This window comes from Patella vulgata, chromosome 1, assembly GCF_932274485.2.
Source record: "Patella vulgata chromosome 1, xgPatVulg1.2, whole genome shotgun sequence".
Taxonomy (NCBI): domain Eukaryota; kingdom Metazoa; phylum Mollusca; class Gastropoda; family Patellidae; genus Patella; species Patella vulgata.
This window is the reverse complement of record NC_065879.2, coordinates 54,559,804-54,574,013: the sequence shown is the minus strand read 5'-3', so window position 1 is coordinate 54,574,013 and position 14,210 is coordinate 54,559,804. Positions and strand designations below refer to the sequence as shown.

General features: G+C 38.8%; 1 long non-coding RNA gene across 1 annotated transcript; it reads left to right on the top strand.

The window, feature by feature from the left end:
- Positions 1–801: 801 nt before the first annotated feature.
- Positions 802–2,786, top strand: LOC130012957 (uncharacterized). The gene is made up of 2 exons (XR_008788197.1): positions 802–1,480; positions 1,718–2,786. It is a non-coding gene; the product is annotated as an uncharacterized LOC130012957 (long non-coding RNA).
- The last annotated feature ends 11,424 nt before the right edge of the window (positions 2,787–14,210 follow it).

Below are 14,210 nucleotides of genomic sequence, written 5' to 3'. Positions count from 1 at the left end.
GGTAGGTATGTCAAAAATAAAGATCACAAATGTTCAGTAATATACCTTAGACCTTACAGTCTTCCACAATACATTATAAAGTATGCTTAATGGGGAATAACTCCTGTATAAATGTATGGACTAAGACTAGTAATTATTTCCCCTTATTTCATGATGGACGAATGTAGTGCAAGTTATAAATAGACAATTTTTCCCTTAATTTTTTTCTCCCCTCTTCCTGCATTTTTGGGTTGACTTTTTGTTCTAGAATTGGAGAAAAGGGACCAAATTTGCAATTTCATAGCAGTTTTGGGTAATACTGATGATATTACAGCGGAGGGATAGGGGGTGTAAAGTGTCTTTCTGCAGAGCAATCATTGTGTCGGAAGTGAGACTGTCAACTTCAAATCCATGTAGCAAAAAATCTAAATGGTCAACCCCCTACAAAATTATGATGAGGAGATTGCCAAATGTTGTCCCCATTGTGCCTATAAAGATTGGAACCAACGGAATGTTGAGCAAAAAGCTACAGCCTGTGATGTTGTTACAGTCATGTAACATTGAAGTCAATGGGAAATAATTGCTAGTCTGAGTCCTGATGATATAAAGAAGCATGGCTGACTCGATATGTTGATATTTTTTCAACGGCTTATTTCCTGAAGTTTTGAATGGAAAGTGTCAGAAATGGTAAGAATACTGCTTTTTTATTGCCCAGCAGTAAGTTTTTTGACTATTTGGTATCAAAATAGCCATGATTGGGGGTTTCCGTTGGTTGAGTGTGAATTTTGGGTTGTAAATGTGTAACATTTTGTTCACAATGATATCAAAACATGGTTAGGTCTAAATATTAAGGCCAACTCAACTGCAAATTTGGTCTAAAGTCACGAGATGTAAATTAGACTGACCCTAACCCTAACCCAAGACCCAGTCCTTACCCTAACCCTAACCCACAATCTTGTCAAAAAGCATGTAGCCTAAGCCAAGACCTAGTCCTGACCCTAGCCCAAACCCACAATTGTGTCAAAAAATCATGTGCCCTAACCCTATTTACATGTTGTGACCTTGAACCAAATCTGCAGTTGGCCTTAACATTTAGACCTAACATGTTTTTGACATCATACAATGAAATGTTAACATGTACACTCCAATATTCACACCTGTGACTTTTGACCAAACATGCAGTTGGCCTTAATATTTAGACCGAACCTCAAAACATGGCATCTACCTTTGAGATTGGCTTAGACTTATGTGACACTCAAGGTTTACTTTTTTACTGACTGTTAACTGGTTTCTTTTTGGAGGGCCAGTGACAGGCTGTTCGCTAGAAATAAAGAGGTTTATTTCTATTTCCAGTTGAAACCATATTTTTTTCTTATTTTCTCACTGTTTTTTATTGCATATTTATCCCCAGCCTCCTATCATTTCAGGTGCCAGGGTAATGTTTCATAGAGTGGAATGATTGACCTCAACACAAGTATTAAAAAAAAAAGAAGCAAACCAGGTGAGATAAATGTGCATTTCATAGACTTTAAGAAGTACATCCAACCTGATCCCCACTTCTGCTCACTAATAGTAATGGGCTGGAAAAATTTGGTACTGCACAGGCCTGTCTTCTCCTCTTGACATTTAACTGAATGACAGAATTCACCATTTTGACCATTTTCTGGATGTCAATGACCGTTTCCCTGGATAGTATTCGCCCCAGAATTCTCATTCTCATCCAAATTTAACATTTCAGGTCTACATCTCAAAACCTGATGTCTTCCTGGACTGGCTTTAGGAGAACGATGATGCATATCAATTTCATCCCTGATCTCTATGACACCTGTGGTGGAAGTGGAGGGCAAATCGTAATCAGTTTGGGTTCCAGCCCCGAGGACCTCTGTAAACTTTGCTTTTTGGTGATGACTTAATTTCCGAGCTTGAAAAGGACGCCCGTGTGTTTATCATGGCCTCTCATATTGGAAGATAACATTAATGGCTTGTGTGTTGATCGACGGTTGTGCATATCTCTTGGTCAGGAAAGTTGTAGGCACCATCGCCATTGTAAATCATTTGACAGGCCCGAGTGAACAGGGCGACCTATGATTGGTCAGCAATGTATCAGATTCCATACCGGGGGGTGGGGATGAAAAAACTGTTGTGGTGTTACATAATCAGATTATTTCAACTTACTTATCCTGTGGAAATACAGCTATATAGGAGGTATTTTGAAATTCATAGGCACTGCATGTTTCAACATCTTAGATTTGACCACAATTTGGCACTTGAAACTATGTTAACAGAGAAAAACTGTGTGGTTTTCGATGAAAGTGTTACAAGTCTAATATTGCATCATGATTACTGTTTTAAAGTATTTTCGTGTTTGATTTATATTGAATTCATCTCATCTTTTTGAAGAATGCATTTATGTTCAAAAATAAAAATGTTCTGTGGAATTCAAAATTCATGTGCTTTTAAATTATCAGATTCCAAACTGGGGGGTGGGGATGAAAAAGCTGTTGTAGTGTTACATAATCAGATTATTTCAACTTACTTATCCTATGGAAATACAGCTATATAGGAGATATTTTAAAATTGATAGACACTGCATGTTTCAACATTTTAGATTTGACCACAATTTGGCACTTGAAACTACGTTAACAGAGAGAAACTGTGTGGTTTTCGATGAAAGTGTTAAAAAGTCTAATATTGCATCATGATTACTGTTTTAAAGTATTTTCGTGTTTGATTTATATTGAATTTATCTCATCTTTTTACAGAATGCATTTATGTTCAAAAATAAAAATGTTCTGTTTAATTCAAAATTCATGTGCTTTTAAATTTCTGTCTGAAATTCCGCAGTTTTCTGATGTATTATAGTGTTTGCAGAATGCCGCACAGCTCATCTGAAAATGCATAGATTTTCATATTCTTTGGCCAGGGAATTGCATATATGTTTGTTTATTAGATAACAACAGATTTGTTTAAACTGCAGAAACATGTGAGGTATATACAGGGGCGGATCCAGGGCTCTAGCTGGAGGGGGTTCCAAAAAAATAAGGGCACCCCATTTTCGTCTAATACAGTATCCATGACCGGCGGGTGTCGTAGGCGCGCGCTAGCGGGGTGTCTGGGGAAATTTTTTTAAATTTCAGACCATTCTAAGACACTCTGGTAGGTTTTAGAGGCATAAAACTAGATTTATAATACAGCATTGCAACAACATTCCACATACCATGAGAAAGAAATATTGTAAGTTTAAACAAAATAAATTAATGGAATTTTTCAATTTTTATTTTACTTAAAATGCAAAATACTGAACCATGAATTATTGGACTGAAAACAAAACATTGAGACCTATTATCTGTTTGGCAGGAATATGTCCTCTGGTGACGACAACTGTGAGCTAGAAATCTCAACAACAGGTTTTGTTACTGGTTCAGCAGAAAGAACGGAAGGCCTAAAAATAAAAAGAGTAATTCTATACACAGGTTTGGCATTTAAAATGTGCCCCTCAAATCGATGGGATCGACATAAAAAGGCCCTCTTTAAATAAATTTGCCATAAAGTGTGCCCTCCAAATCCAAGAGTTTGACGTGAAAATGCCCTTTGAATCCTTTTGACGTAAAAATTGCCCCTGCAATCCATGGTTTTGACGTTAAAATGCCCTCTGTATATCGACTTGGCGTTGAATGTGCCCTCCTCATTCAAGGGTATCACATTAAAATGCCCTTTTTAATCATTTAGGTACAAAAAGTGCCCCTTTGATGTAAAGATGCCCCTATTTTATATCGATTCGGCAAAAAATATGCCCCTTAAACCCATGATTTTCACTTAACAGTGCCCTATTTTAGGCCTTAATGTGCCCTCCAAATCACTAAGCTTGAAGTGTGTAAATGCTCTTTTAATTGTACATTGATGATAGTAAATATCTAGCGACTGCTGCACAGACTACTCTCTTCACCTTAAAAATCAACAAATGCAGTAAAATTTTACACTTACCAAAAGAAACAGCTGATTTTGGCACACTGAGCGGCTGCAGCAATTTTATCTTCCTCCCTTTTCCTCTTGATACGATCGTGTCGCGGCATTTTAGATGCAAATAGGAACAAAAACTACCGAAAAATTTTCATCTTGCCGTCTAGCAAGGGGGTCGCCATATTGTATGACGTTGACGTCTTCATTCACCGCGTGGCGTCGCCACTTGCCGGCCCAAATATCTGCGGGTGTATGGAAGTCCGTTCGGGAAAAAGGGCACTGAAAAATCTCGAGGGGGTTCCGGAAGCGTCAGAACCCCCCCCCCTGGATCCGCCCCTGATATAGGACTAAGACTAGTAATTATTTCCCCTTATTTCATGGACGAATGTAGTGCAAGTTATAAATAGACAATTTTTCCCTAAATTTTTTTCTCCCCTCTTCCTGCATTTTTGGGTTGACTTTTTGGTCTAGAATTGGAGAAAAGGGATCAAATTTGCAATTTCATAGCAGTTTTGGGTAATACTGATGATATTACAGCGGAGGGATAGGGGGTGTAAAGTGTCTTTCTGCAGAGCAATCATTGTGTCGGAAGTGAGATTTTCACCCCTGTCAACTTCAAATCCGTGTAGCAAAAAATCTAAATGGTCAACCCCCTACAAAATTATGATGAGGAGATTGCCAAATGTTGTCCCCATTGTGCCTATAAAGATTGGAACCAACGGAATGTTGAGCAAAAAGCTACAGCCTTTGATGTTACAGTCATTTTAACATTGAAGTCAATGGGCAAATAATTGCTAGTCTGAGTCCGTATGTTAGCTGTAAATGAGAGTATTTTCCCTTTTTGGGAATCAAGGGGAGAGAACTCCCGGGACTTCTAAGAAAGAAGCATGTTCTTTATTTATGAATAAATAGATGTATCTGGAAAATAATAAATGTATGTCAGCTATAGAAATGTCTTCATTGTGTACACCCCCTACAACATGGTGGAGATGCTAAATTGCCAACATTAACTTTCAAGAAGGAACTAGTATTTAATGGTCAAATAATTTGTAAAAACAATTGGATATTTCAAACACTGAAACAGTGATTTTTTTTCATAGGCTACTCATAGAGTATAGACTTAACTTTAACCATACCATGTGTTCAACAAATAATTTAATAGATTTCGAAGAAGACAACACTACTTTCACGACTGATAGCCAGAATATCCATTTGTTCATGGATGTAACTACACCAGATTTAATGTTTACACTCCAATCGCCGCACAAGTTTTTTGTACCAGCTGCGTTTTCTCAAAACAATGATTTAAAATATGCTGCTGAAGGTTGCCCCAGCCGTTCACCAGTCACCATCACCGTTCCCTTTGCACACACCCTTGGCAACATGCGGAGTACCACCAGCCCTCCCGACCCATCAGCCTTTGGCATGTCCAAATATTTATTTGCATAACAATGAACCCAGCAACGACCCTGTATCTATGACGGCCAACTATCAACCATTTGCCACACGATTTAATGGTTTATATTCGAGTGATGTCCATTCATTTTTAGCTGAATTTGACTCGTATACGTCGTTATCTCATGGTATTGATACAGTAGCAAAGAAAAAGGCGGCCTTTCACCTTCAGTTAGATGGTCCTGCAAAAATATGGTATGAACAGTTGACAGCTGGCGATCTACAACAAATGTCCTGGACGCAATTCATTGAATGTTTTAAAAGCCGATTTCATCCATTACATAATCCAGCGCTAATAGCCGAATCCGCGTAGTTTGACTCTCTAAACTTACAACCTCACATGCCAATTGAATTTTTTCATGGAACATTACTACAAATGGGCCACAGACTTAGCAAATCGGATAAGGATATAACAGCCCGTTTTATCGCGGGGTTGCCAGCGCAGTTGGCATTTTATGTTCGAGCTGGAAATACTTGTGATAGTATGAGTGTTTTGATGGCTGCAAAGATGGGCGAAGCCTATGGGTACAGGACTGACTCTCTCCCATTTGCAAATTTGCCGCCCGTATCACAACCATTACAACATTCAGAACTTGAGGAAATTAAGAATAAAGTCTCCACGATATCTTCCCAGTTTCAAGACCTTCAAGAGAAATTTTCAAGTATTTCCAAGTTCCAATCTCATGGACGTTATCTGCAGCCCAATAGACAGAGACAGACAAATCCACCTCAGTGGTATAATCCACGTTACCAGCAGCAATATTACAGACCAAGATATTATCCTAATTATCCTCCCAGATATTTTAATTAGCTTGTACCACCGACGCCATTCAATTATGAGCCATTAAGGCCATCTGATCATCGTTCACCGGGATACCAAAATTATAGAGCGCAATCACCATCATTTAAATCACAACGGGAGACCCGTCCGTCATTCCTTCAAGATCCTCCTCCCGCCACCTCGGAAAGTCATCCGGGAAACTGACAACTGCCAAGGCTGAAGGAGTATGTCCCCTTGGTGGCCCTATGTTACTAAATCATGCTCAGTTGAATAATGACCTGACTTTCAGTGCCAGACATTCGAATAAACATTTTATTTACTTGCCAATCAAGTTTCAAACTGTTAGTGTGTCAGCTTTAATTGATACGGGAAGTGCTATTAATATTTTGTCTTTAAAATTTTATAATAGTTTACCTGATAATGTTAAAACCAAATTGAAACCTGTGGAGGGGAAAGTTATAAAACTTGCCAATGATCTCAAATTTGGTGTAGTAGGCACAATTTTTGTTCAGTTTTCCTCTCCGCGTGGTTCACATTATGTTGAATTTATTGTTTTAGAAAAATCCTCGCAACCTGTTATATTAGGGTCTCATTTTCTGCATATTACTGGAGCCGTATTAGATTTTTCTCACCAAACACTATCTTTTGACCGATTAAAGGTCAAGTGTTTCAAACATGTTGATATTCCCGCCAACTCGGAGGTTTTAATATGGGCCAATGTCCCACAACATTTATCACCTGGCTTACAGGGTATTTGTACCGCTCGTGATAGTGCATATAAGCAAAACTTGATGGTTTCTAAGAGTATATGTGTTGTATCAAGTAGTCATACTGTTCCTCTTAGGGTTTTGAATTTAACCAATAGTGTTGTAAGTTTAGTTAAAGGTAGTATTATAGCTGAATTTAGTGTAATTGATACAAATTATGATGTTATACCTATAGATTTGCCTATTAACCAAATCAGTCACGATAATTCGGAGAAATCACACACTGAGAGACAAATTTCTTAATCAAATTAATTTTTCTAATACCTGTGTAACTGGCCATGACCTTGAATCCTTACAGAGATGTTTATATGATAATCATATATTCTTAACCGATGAAAATTCCGATTTAGGGTTGACTGATTTAGTCCAACATAAGATACATTTAAAGCCAAACTTTGTGGCCAAACAACAACGACCTTATAGATTACCACCAGATAAACGTATCGTTTTACGCCATCAGTTAGACGAACTTATCCGCCAAGGCGTTATTTGTTTTGTCGATGAAAATGATACACTCCCAATTACCAGTCCCATTGTTCTTGTAACGAAGCGCAACAAATCTGGAAAACAGTATGTTCCCGGAACGATGGAAGCTAGTTTATCAATGTATCGATTTTGCTGTGATTTTCGATATCTGAATTCTCAAACACAGGACTTTAATTACAGCATCCCTGACCTCCAGGAATTAACGGAGTCTTTTTCAAACAAACAACCACACTATTTGACATCGATCGACTTGAGCCATGGATTTTTCCAAATGCCTATTGATCCCGAATCATCAAAATTTACAGCTTTTTCCACTTGTTTTGGCACTTACCGTTTCTTACGTTTACCTATGGGTTTAAAGACATCCCCTAATTCCTTCCAATTGCTTATGGATAAACTGTTACATGGATTAACATATAAATCAGTGCTATGCTATTTAGACGACATCCTCATCCACAGCGAAACATTCGATCAACATATTACCGATCTTCAAACTATTTTTTCTCGGATTCGTAGTGCTGGTCTTAAACTGAACCCAAAGAAGTGTTTTTTCGCACAGGACAAATGTGAATTTCTTGGACACGAAATATCAGCGAAAGGAATCTCTCCACCACCTACACGTGTTCAAGTGATTCAGGAATATCCAGCTCCCAGGTCTACAAAGGAATTAAAACGTTTTTTGGGTATGATAAACTGGTTTCGGAAATTCATACCAAATTTCAGCAGTCTTGCCCAACCTTTGTACGCTCTACTCAAAAAGGGTGTTTTCTTCCAATGGACTGATATAGAAAGGTTTTCATTTGAAGAATTGAAGCGACAATTATCCGAATCTCGCGTATTAGCTTTCCCCAGGTACGACATTCAGTTTACTCTTAAGTGTGGATACTTCAAGTAAAGGTATTGGTTATATGCTTTCCCAGGTTCATCCTGAATCAGAATTTCCGGCAAATACGGACATCCGTGAACGTACTAGAGTAATAAAGTTTGGCTCCAAATCTCTTGCTAAATACCAACATTCATATGGTCCGACCAAATTAGAACTTCTGGGTATGACCACCAGTATATTAGATTGTGCACCATATCTACGTGACCGACATTTTTATGTTGAGTGTGATCACCAGGTATTAAAACCATTATTTGAAAAGAAATTGAGTGGCGCCAGTTATGAGCGATGGATAGCTATACTTCAGCAATTTTCGTTTGAGATAACATATAAACCTGCAGCACAAATGTGTGTCGCTGATGCGTTGTCCCGGTGTCCACCAGGTTCTTCTCCGACAGTAGTTAGCCCAGCGGAGGATGACCCACATTTTCCTTACATACCTGAGCAAACGGGGAAAATTATCTTACCGAATGGCCTAACTTTTGATAACTATTTTGACTCTGACTCCCCTGTGTGTAATTGTGTGGTTTATCAGGACATTGAGTATGATGGGGATACCGAAGACCTACACGTTGCCGAGAATTGTGTTCCCTCGGAGGACATTCTGGTCTTAGCAGCCACTATGGTGCCTGGATCCACTTCCATATCGCCTGGTGATGATCCAGGTCATACCAGTGATCAAACTGAATCTGACAAACAGGTGACTGATTCTACTACTGACAAGAACAATCGTCTTGCTGAGGAAATTCAGAACATAAAACTTATGGATCACTTCGATTTTTCACTACAAGACATCGCAAAACTACAGAATAATGACGTGTTTTCGAAACCAATTATAGACTACTTAATTTCTAATATACTATTCAAAAAAAGTAGGGGATATTTGATTTTGGGGGCATAATACTAAAATATGCAAATGACTACGAAAAAAGTCACTATAGAACCTAACAGAAGAAACATTTCCAGTTACATGTGACGCCCAAACGCACCAATAGCTACCGCATGGAATGCAGGTGATGCTTGGGATCATCATGGGGGTCCAACCCAAGATTTGCACGACTCTGACTTTGAATGTTAGTCATTGTGGCATTGAATTCCAGGGTGGAAACATCAGTTTAATTGTTTTAGTGACCAGAAAACAAATTTTGATATGCGTCGGCTTACCCAAAATGAAAGGTTACGTGCCCTTGGCATGCTACAGATCGGCACAACACAGGCGGTTGTGGCGCGGACGATGAATGTTTCTCAGTCTGTCATAAGCAGGCTATGGTCCAGATACCGTGATACACAATCTGTACAGGACAGACCACGCTCAGGTCGACCAAGGGCGACAACTCAAGCCCAGGATCGATTTATCCGTACCTTGGCCTTGAGAAATCGTGTCATCACAGCAAATCAGATCAGCGCTCGTCTTCAAACAGACACTGGTGTGAGAGTGAGTGGCCAGACGATTCGGAATCGACTGCATAGGGGTCACCTTCGCGCCCGACGTCCTCGCGTGATCCCTTGTTTGAGAGATCATCACATTCAGGCAAGACGTCGTTGGTGTAGGGATCGTCAACACTGGGATAATCGACGCTGGAGCAATGTGATGTTTTCAGATGAGTCAAGGTTCACTGTTGATTTTTTGGACAGACGTAGGAGGGTGTGGCGTCGTCGAAACGAGCGCTTCCAAGACGTTAACGTCATCAGACATGATCGATTTGGGGTGGTTCTGTTATGGTGTGGGGAGGCATCACTGTTGCTGGAAGAACGGCTTTACATGTTGTTGCAGGGCGTGTTACAGGCCAGTACTACCGGGACAACATCTTGGCAGTCCATGTTGTGCCGTTCGCACGACGTCATGGCCGCCGTTTCATCTTCCAGGATGACAACGCAAGATGTCACAGGGCCAGGATCGTTACAGGTTACCTCCAACAACAGAACATCACCACATTACCTTGGCCAGCACTGAGTCCCGACCTCTCCCCCATCGAGCATGTCTGGGACATGCTTGGACAGAGGTTACGTCAACGTCAACAACGTCCTGCCAATGTCCGAGAACTTGCTGCTGCGTTGCAACAGGAATGGGACAATCTGGACCAAAATGACCTTAGACGTCTCATTAGGAGTATGCCACGTCGGATCAATGCTTGTTTGGCAAACAGAGGAGGATTTACCCGTTACTGACTTGGTTGTGATGCTGTGGTAACTTTGCTGTTTGACCCCGGGTATCATTTTACCCTTATAATGGTCAGTCTGTGCCTTACTTAGTCTAACGATCATTTGGAATAAATCGATGAATGTGAACTTCATTTCATTTTGTCATTTGTTTCTTCGTCAGTTTCATTAGGTGACTTTAATAACACTTAAAAATCAAATATCCCCTACTTTTTTTGAATAGTATATATTACCGACATCACAGAAACAAGCTCGGCGTTTATTATTGGAAGCCACAGATTACGCTATAATTGAAGGTGTTTTATTTCATTCAAGAGTAGCAAAATCACAACGTGCTCAAACATTAGACAAATATCAACTAGTGGTTCCGGTCATTTTGATTAAGCAATTATTGGAACTTTATCATGATTCTCCTTTAGGCGGTCATGGCGGTATTCACGACACTCTTGATCGTCTTAAAGACACATACTACTTTCCAAAAATGAGCTCAATTGTTAATGATTATGTGAAATCGTGTGATGATTGTCAGCGTCGCAAGCTTACCAAAGCCCACACTAAAAGTGGCATTATTGGATATCATACGCCTCAAGCTCCCTTTCTTGTTTGGGAAATCGACTTGTTTGGACCATTACCCGTCACACCTAATGGCTACTCTTATATTTTCACTGCCATAGATATGTTTAGTAAATACCTATATGCCGTGCCTATCGCTAGTTCTGATGCCCTGACAGTTAGTACAGCATTATTTCAATTATTTACTACGTTTGGAACCTGTCATACCTTAATTAGTGATAGGGGCTCTGAGTTTATTGATCAGTGCACAAAGTCTTTGTGTGAACTGCTACAGGTGCCCCAACAATTTTCCCCCAGTTTCGTTCACCACTGTCTTGGAGCCTGTGAGCGGTCCCATCGTACATTAGCTGAACGGTTATCGCCATATGTTTCTCATAATCGCACAACATGGCAGGATGTTTTAAGTTCCATTGTGTTTGCTTTTAACAATAGTGTTAATTCTTCAACTGGTTATTCTCCATTTGAGGTTGTTTTTGCCAGACGTCCACATTTTCCCTTGAGTGCCAACACTTCAGTTACTGTAATAGATCGCGCTTCTACCGATATTAAGCCATTTTTAAAGAAACAAGTTCAAAAACTTCAAATTATTCCAGAACAACTTCAGTCTAGTGTTTTGCAAAATCAAGCTAAAATGTGTGAACGTTTTAATTCTAAATCCAACACTTCAGTTACTGTAATAGATCGCGCTTCTACCGATATTAAGCCATTTTTAAAGAAACAAGTTCAAAAACTTCAAATTATTCGAGAACAACTTCAGTCTAGTGTTTTGCAAAATCAAGCTAAAATGTGTGAACGTTTTAATTCTAAATCCAATCCCTTGACTTTAGAAAAGGGAGATTACGTCTATTTAAATACTGTTTCTACTGGAACTGGTCAGAAACTACAGCCCCGTTATACGGGACCCTTTGTTGTGAAAGCCCAGCATAGCGATCATATTGTTGATATTATTGACCCCCTTACTAATAAAGTTATCTCAAATGTACATAAGGATAGATTGAAAATGTACATAAGGATAGATTGAAAATGGCCTATGTTCGTATTCCCAATCCTTCCTCGTATTTTCCTAGTACTGTTGTTACTCATGTGCCCAAAATCAACAAACTGTCTCGAATCCCAGTACCGGTACTTAAAAGATTTAATCAAAACGAAACGACACCTCCACATAATTTACGTGTCTCAGAACCACCGTCTCAACAATCATGTAAAGGGTCACATATCCCTGTCCGCCGTTCTCTGCGAACCCATCAGAAACCCTTAAGATATCGTTCTGAAAGTGGTGGTAATGTTGATTGTGGGTTAAATTCCTGTTCCATTGGTAGTGACAGTGATGGATTTTACAAGATTAGGAAAGTTATCGGCCAAAGGATTAAAAATAACAAAGCGGAATATCTTGTACATTTAAAGGGTGAAGCTGCCCACGAGTCTTTTTGGGTAACCGACTCGGCTCTTAATGCTAAGGCCAAACAGGCCATTAAAGCTAAACCGCCCCCTGTTATTTAGATCAGGTTTATTATGATTTAAGATGTATATTTTACCATCTTGTTTCTTGGTTTTGGTACTTTATTCTAGTTGCATTCATTTTTTTAGTTTTGTTTTTATATTTGAATGTCTTGTTAAAGACTGTCAGGTCTATTGAAAACAATGGCATTGTTTTTCTTTTCGCGGGGGGGATGTTCAGTAATATACCTTAGACCTTACAGTCTTCCACAATACATTATAAAGTATGCTTAATGGGGAATAACTCCTGTATAATTATTTGCCCATTGACTTCAATGTTAAATGACTGTAACATCACAGGCTGTAGCTTTTTGCTCAACATTCCGTTGGTTCCAATCTTTATAGGCACAATGGGGACAACATTTGGCAATCTCCTCATCATAATTTTGTAGGGGGTTGACCATTTAGATTTTTTGCTACACGGATTTGAAGTTGACAGGGGTGAAAATCTCACTTCCGACACAATGATTGCTCTGCAGAAAGACACTTTACACCCCCTATCCCTCCGCTGTAATATCATCAGTATTACCCAAAACTGCTATGAAATTGCAAATTTGATCCCTTTTCTCCAATTCTAGACCAAAAAGTCAACCCAAAAATGCAGGAAGAGGGGAGAAAAAAATTAAGGGAAAAATTGTCTATTTATAACTCGCACTACATTACTAGTCTTAGTCCTATATACCTCACATGTTTCTGCAGTTTAAACAAATCTGTTGTTATCTAATAAACAAACATATATGCAATTCCCTGGCCAAAGAATATGAAAATCTATGCATTTTCAGATGAGCTGTGCGGCATTCTGCAAACACTATAATACATCAGAAAACTGCGGAATTTCAGACAGAAATTTAAAAGCACATGAATTTTGAATTAAACAGAACATTTTTATTTTTGAACATAAATGCATTCTGTAAAAAGATGAGATAAATTCAATATAAATCAAACACGAAAATACTTTAAAACAGTAATCATGATGCAATATTAGACTTTTTAACACTTTCATCGAAAACCACACAGTTTTTCTCTGTTAACGTAGTTTCAAGTGCCAAATTGTGGTCAAATCTAAAATGTTGAAACATGCAGTGCCTATCAATTTTAAAATATCTCCTATATAGCTGTATTTCCATAGGATAAGTAAGTTGAAATAATCTGATTATGTAACACTACAACAGCTTTTTCATCCCCACCCCCCAGTTTGGAATCTGATAATTTAAAAGCACATGAATTTTGAATTCCACAGAACATTTTTATTTTTGAACATAAATGCATTCTTCAAAAAGATGAGATGAATTCCATATAAATCAAACACGAAAATACTTTAAAACAGTAATCATGATGCAATATTAGACTTTTAACACTTTCATCGAAAACCACACAGTTTTTCTCTGTTAACATAGTTTCAAGTGCCAAATTGTGGTCAAATCTAAAATGTTGAAACATGCAGTGCCTATGAATTTCAAAATATCTCCTATATAGCTGTATTTCCACAGGATAAGTAAGTTGAAATAATCTGATTATGTAACACTACAACAGTTTTTTCATCCCCACCCCCCATTATGGAATCCGATACATTGCTGACCAATCATAGGTCGCCCTGTTCACTCGGGCCTGTCAAATGATTTACAATGGCGATGGTGCCTACAACTTTCCTGACCAAGAGATATGCACA